Here is a 7025-nt window from a genome sequence, read left to right as displayed (position 1 = left end):
TTAATTTAATTAATTTATTTTTGTCCGTGTTGGGTCTTCGTTGCTGAGTGCAGGCTTTCTCTAGTTGCGGAGAGCGGGGACTACTCTTTCGTTGCGGTGTGCGGGCTTTTCATTGTGGTGTCTTCTCTTGTTGTGGAGCATGGGCTCTAGGCGCGTGAGCTTCAGTAGTTATGGCACGCAGGCTCAGTAGTTGTGGCTCATGGGCTCTAGAGCACAAGCTCAGTAGTTGTGGTGCATGGTCTTAGTTGCTCCACGGCATGTGAAATCTTCCTGGACCGGGGCTCAAACCCATGTCCCCTGAATTGGTAGACGGATTCTTAACCACTGCGCCACCAGGGAAGTCCACCTCATTGTAGTTTTTTTTTTGTTTGTTTGTTTTTGTTTTTTGTTTTTGCTGTACGCGGGCCTCTCACTGTTGTGGTTTCTCCCGTTGCGGAGCACAGGCTCCGGACGCGCAGGCTCAGCAGCCATGGCTCACGAGCCTAGCCGCTCCGCGGCATGTGGGATCTTCCCGGAGCCTAGCCACTCCGCGGCATGTGGGATCTTCCCGGACCGGGGCATGAACCCATGTCCCCTGCATCGGCAGGCGGACTCTCAACTACTGCGCCACCAGGGAAGCCCCTCATTGTAGTTTTCATTTGCATTTCTCTAATGATTAGTGATGTTCAGCATCCTTTCATGTGTTTGTTGGCAATCTGTATATCTTCTTTGGAGAAATGTCTATTTAGGTCTTCTGCCCATTTTTGGATTGGGTTGTTTGTTTTTTTAATATTGAGCTGCGTGAGCTGCTTGTATATTTTGGAGATTAATCCTTTGTCAGTTGCTTCGTTTGCAAATATTTTCTCCCATTCTGAGGGTTGTCTTTTCTTTCTCCCAGTCTTTCATGATACATTTATAGCTGTTATATAGTAAAATATGGTTTGGTTGATTGACTAAATGAATGTGTTGAAGATTGAATAATTGTATCCACTTAGACTCTTGATTTCACCAGGAAAAGCCTCTGGTGGATTTTCTTTGGACCTTGGATAGAGTAAAACAATTTTATTTTTATTTATTTATTTATTTTTGGCTGCGTTGGGTATTCATTGCTGCGTGTGGGCTTTTCTGTAGTTGCGGTGAGCGGGCTTCTCGTTGCGGTGGCTTCTCTTGTTGCGGAGCATGGAGCTCTAGGCACATGGGATTCAGAAGTTGTGGCACATGGGCTCAGTAGTTGTGGTGCACGGGCTTAATTCCTCCGCAGCACGTGGGACCTTCCCGAACCAGGGCTCGAACCCATGTCCCCTGCATTGGCAGGCAGATCCTTAACCACTGCGCCACCAGGGAAGTCCCATTAAAACATTTTTAAAACAAGTTAATCAGAGATGTAGGTATTGCAAAGATGCAGGAGTAGTTAATTTGACAGATGATAAATAAAGCCTTAAAAATTACTTCCATAGGGTGAAATCATGGGCTCAAACTGAAATTATACTTAGCAGGAGTAAGTCCTTGAATATTTAAATTCAAAACTTCAAATGCACAATAACAGGATGAGGAAGAGCTGGTTGGGCAGCAGTTCATGTGAAAAATATCTGGGAATTTTGGTTAATCACAAATGTAGCAGCAACTGCCTGTGCAATGTGGCTGCTAAAAACACCTTCAGCTATATTACGTTTATCCAGGTCATAAAAGTTTTGGTTCCAATATATTTTTGTGCTAGGTTGGAAATACATTTTGCATATTGGTTTAAATGGACACTGATAAAGTTGAGAGCATTCTAAGGAAGGGAGACTGGACCAAAAATGGTCTGAAAACCATTTATGTAGGAAATTGTTGGGATTTGAGGAGGGGAGTATTGAGAAATTTTAAAATAATTTTAAACATTTATTTAAATTTATATGCAATTTAAAATGGAAACATGGGTATTTGTTATATAATTTTTCTTTCTCTCTTAGAAATAAAACAACAGAGATAAAACCAAAGCCCCTTCCCTCTACCTCCCTACAAGGAACTTTATCTTATTTTTATCAAAGTAATACATGTGCATAGTTTTAAAAATGTGGCGCTTCTCTGGTGGCACAGTGGTTAAGAATCCGCCTGCCAGTGCAGGGGACACAGGTTTGAGCCCTGGTCCAGGAGGATCCCACATTCCGCGGAGCAACTAAGCCCGTGCACCACAACTACTGAGCCAGTGCTGTAGAGCCCGTGAGCCACAACTACGGAAGCCGGCGTGCCTAGAGCCCATGCTCCTCAGCAAGATAAGCCACCGCAATGAGAAGCCCGCGCACCGCAATGAGGAGTGCCCACCCCCCATCGCTGCAGCTGGAGAAAGCCTGCGTGTGGCAGTGAAGACCCAGCGCAGCCAAAAATAAAATAAATAAAAATAAATAAATTTTAAAACGTGAATAGTTTATATGTGTAGAAGGAAAAAGAGCAGTTATCCCCCCCACAGAGGCAACTATAATCAAGTGTCTTAAATATTTCTAATAATATAATCATATCAATTGCTTTTAAAAACTGTTAAATGTATATAAAGTGTTCAATATAAAGAATATGAAGTGTTGGCGCTTTTAAATACGTATATGTGTTCTCCGGTATATTTTCACCATAGTTATGTGATTTGGGGGGTAAAGTCGTTATTTATTATTTATATTATACCAATATTGAACCTGAGCTACATCATGTACAATGATGATAATTCTTTTTTTGTTTTGTTTTGTTTTGAAAAATTACATCTTATTTATTTTTAAAACCAAACCACTAGGAAAATATATCACCGTCTTGAAACAGCAAACAGACAGGCTATATTATCAAGTAATAAGTTGCTAAAAACACAACAAGGTCCTTAATAAAACGATAAGGTGCCAGAACTGGGGCAAGAACAACCCATGTCGCAAAAGTGGTATTTGGTAACGGGGGCAGGGGGGCTGTGTCCCATTTTTTGCTCTAAAAGAGTCACAGCTTGCCCCTGAGTTGCTTACTTTTTCTCCTTTGACCTTCATGTTGCCAAGGGATTGTTTCAACAGAGCTTTGTTATTACAGGGGGCAAAGTAAGCAATACTGGGTTTAGGCTTTCATTCTATTTTGTTTTATGAAAACCAGATTTTTCCAAAGCCAGTACTTCATAACTCTCTTAATTAAGCAGCTAACAATTCGTCTTTCGCTGTTCATTCCTGAATACTAGCATATAGCACAATCAAAATCCCATTTCCCTTCAAGGGTGAGTGTCACTGCAAGATTGTCTTGTGATTCGGCTGGCTCTGCTGCAGACAGCCTCAGAGCTCATCATGGCTGCCAGTTAGAGGGAAAGTTTGCTTCCCCTACCAGTGTGATAGCGTTTCTTATATTTTTACAGGGTCTCCAGGCTGAAAGATGTCATGTGTGAGAATTTTAAGAAATGCGCATCCACATTTTGACGGCCAGAAATGAATATCTGCAAGGACCCTTTCAAAGTTTTTATCCAAACTACCTCCCCCAACTCTACATCTTAAAGTAACTTCATGCCCTTGTATATAAAACAAAACCAAGCAAAACAGATCCCCAGAAGCCCCCTTCTAAATTAGTGACCTCATGGATTTTGTTTTATTTCCAGTTTGTGGAAAATGTTGTAGTGATCCTTCTGGTAAACAGCTCATAGTATCTGTGCCAGGATAAGCACTTGCCACATGAAATTCAGGCTCACAAAAACTCTCCTGTGCTATCTTGTGCTATCTCTGACCCAAATTTTAGCACCAATTTTTTTCACTTTCTAGGATTCAAACACAAGGGAACCAGTGTCCAGGGGCAAGTGACATAGGCCTTAAACTTGCAGCCATCCTTAATTTCCTCATTCATAAACTTTCCTTAGAAAACTCAAATCCCCATTCCTCTTTTTAAACAGATTCCTGCCTTCAGCCCCAATGGCCAATAGCAGACATCTATTTCCCAATGGACGAGAGACACTCCTTCATCTTCTTGGTCATGGTTGGGGTGAGGTTCATGTGGTCATCCACACACTTGGTCACGCAACTCTCCAGCTGCTGCTTCACCTGAAGCTCTTTACTCCCTGCATCTATTGAATCTTTGGCTTTGTCGTTGCAATGCATAGTGCACCGGGCCAGGCCATCCTGGAACTTCTCCAACTCGCTGGTCACCAGGGCCTGGGCTTGAGCCGAGGTGCATGGCAGCACGCAATGCACTGGTGCACTTGCTGCATGGACGCCTGGCTGTCCTCACAACAGACGGCGCTGCAGCGGGACATGAGGCCCTGCATCTTTCCCAGATGTTCTGTCTCTCCAGACTCTTCACCACAGAGCCTACCGCCTCCTGCACCAGGAGCTGCTGCAGCTCTGCCATGGCGACCTGGCGCTGCTCCCTGCTGGCCGGCACCCACATGGACTCCCGCTCAGGAGCCCACTGCCTCGCTGCTTCCTGGGTCACTGTGGCCCGCCCTTTCCAGATAATTCTTTTCTTATACAACTTTTCATTTTCCTAAGCATAATTGCCTTGCTTTTTTCATTTGCTTGGTTTTTAAAGTTCTAATCATTATTAAATCATTCCCAGACTCTTAGCTAGGACCTAAAACTCTGCTCCGTTCATACAAATGCAGTAGATAAGTTATCAGTCCTTTTTTTCCCCCTTAGAGATCTACCTTGTATATTCCATTTTTAAAATGATACATAGCATTAAATCTTAAGACTGTATCACATTGTATTTATTCATTCCCCTTTGATGAACATTTAACTTATTTTCAGTTTTCCTCTAATTAAGGAAGATACATGTGTGAGAATTTTTCTAGGCTATGATGAGAAGTGAAATTACTAGTGTATTATTCATCTATTGCTGCATAACAAATTACCTCAAAATTTTGCAACTTAAAGCAGCAAATATTTGTTATCTGTGTTTCTGTGAGTTAGGAATCAGAGTGTGTCTCTCATAGGCTGTAATCAAGTTATTTATTTATTTATTTGGCTGCTTTGGGTCTTCATTGCTGTGTGCGGGCTTTCTCTAGTTGCGGAGAGCGGGGTCTACTCTTTGTTGTGGTGGGCCGGCTTCTCATTGTGGTGGCTTCTCTTGTTGCAGAGCATGGGGTCTAGGCGTGTGGGCTTCAGTAGTTGTGGCTTGCGGCCTCTAGATCACAGACTTAGTAGTTGTGGTGCATGGGCTTAGTTGCTCCGTGGCATGTGGGATCTTCCGGGACCAGGGATTGAACCTGTGTCCCCTGCATTGGCAGGTGGATTCTTAACCACTGCACCGCCAGGGAAGTCCTTGTAAAGAAGTTTTTAACAGGAGCTTTGATTTCATCTGAGGACTCAACTGGGGGAGGATCAGCTTCCAAGTTCTGCCTCTCATGTGGCATGATTCTGCTTCTCACAGGTTAATTGACGGAGGACCTTAGTTCCTTTCTAGCTTGTTGGCTGAGGCATCCTTCAATTCCTTGCCTTGTGGGACTCTCCATACAACATGGCAGCTGGCTTCCATGACAGTGAAGAAGATGGAAGCCAGAGTCTAATCTAATGTTGCACATGACATCCCATCACGTTTGCTATATTTTGTTAGAAGCAAGTCAGCAGATCCAGTGCATACTCAAAAAAGAGTGGGGATTACATGAGGGGATGAATAAAGTTGTGAACTGCTCCGAGTCTTGGTTGTACTAGAGTATTTAGCCTGGAAAGGGTGACTAAGGGAACACATGAGTTTTGTCTTATATATTTGAAAGGCATATGTAAAGAGGAAATAGTAGATCTCCTCTGTTTTTGATCAGAGATTGAACTAAGAGCAGTGGGTGGAAATTAAAATGTATGGCCTTATAAGATGATGTGATTTCTGTTCTTGAACATAGTCTGTTAGGGGCTGGGTGACCTCTTGTAAAAAAGATTACAAAAAATTTTCTTGCATTAGGTTAGAAACTTTAAGTTCTCCAAAGATTATTTCTACTCTAAAATTTTATAATTATAAATGAGTGAGTTTCAAACTGTTAGTATTTGAGTAGTCTGTTAATCACTAATGAGGGAGAAGTGTATAGGCTTACATGTGTATTTGCACATACGAGGTTTCATTTAGAAGATCCAGGTTAAAAAGTTAAGAGGAGAGCTATAAATTTACACTTTAATTATTTAAAATCACTGTTCTTTTCCTGCTTTTTTTTTTTTTTGCGGTACGTGGGCCTCTCACTGTTGTGGCCTCTCCCGTTGCGGAGCACAGGCTCCGGACATGTAGGCTCAGCGGCCATGGCTCACGGGCCCAGCCGCTCTGCGGCATGTGGGATCCTCCCGGACCGGGGCACGAGCCCGTGTCCCCTTCATTGGCAGGCGGACTGTCAACCACTGCACCACCAGGGAAGCCCTCTTTTCCTGTTTTTATATTCCTTTGGCTACCATAGAATGTTTACTACTATAATTCTTATTTTAAAATATTAGCAGCAACTCAGTTTTTTCTTCTAACGAAAAATATTTTCATTGTAAAAGGAAAAATAGAAAATACAAATAAGGAAAAAATAAGAATACTTTATAATCTTCCCACCCAAAGATTATATTAACAATAACTATATTAACCTCATGGTATAATGGTATATAATCTCTCTGACCTTTTAATTTAATTTTACATATACAAATACGCACAGATTTATTATTTGTGCTAATATGTTCTATAGCATCACAGCAAACACTGAATTAATGAATACTGAATCATTGCTCCTAGGGGAAATACAGGATTAGGTTCCTATGAGTCTCTGGTCCCATTTTTGTTGACTAATCAACATGTAACCTTGTTTTATGTGTGTTTTTTTTAAAGGCACATTATTTAATATATATTATTGATTCACTAACATTGAACTCATGGTGAATAGCACTGTGACTTATGCCTAAATGAACCTTATCTAACACACATATTTTCTCCAGAAGGCACATCACAGCTTTCTTGCACTTAGAAACAATAGACTTCAGTACTACACTTGGGGGTTATTTTAAACAGTGAAATCACCAACCAAAAGCACAAAAATGTGAAAAATGTTGTACTAAATAAACCGCTAAAAGGACACTAGTTAGTAGTATGAGAGCTGAAACAGAAGG

At 41.7% G+C, this 7025-nt stretch overlaps 1 pseudogene; it reads right to left on the bottom strand.

The window, feature by feature from the left end:
• Positions 1 to 2777: 2777 nt before the first annotated feature.
• On the bottom strand, positions 2778 to 4735 carry LOC149747242 (TIM double twin CX3C motif protein pseudogene; annotated as a pseudogene).
• Positions 4736 to 7025: the final 2290 nt, after the last annotated feature.

The sequence above is a fragment of the Delphinapterus leucas genome, chromosome 16 (genome assembly GCF_059928025.1).
Source record: "Delphinapterus leucas isolate spDelLeu-1000000601 "Yukka" chromosome 16, BTC_Dleu_Yukka2, whole genome shotgun sequence".
NCBI classification, from domain to species: domain Eukaryota; kingdom Metazoa; phylum Chordata; class Mammalia; order Artiodactyla; family Monodontidae; genus Delphinapterus; species Delphinapterus leucas.
This window is presented reverse-complemented; position numbering and strand designations above follow the sequence as displayed.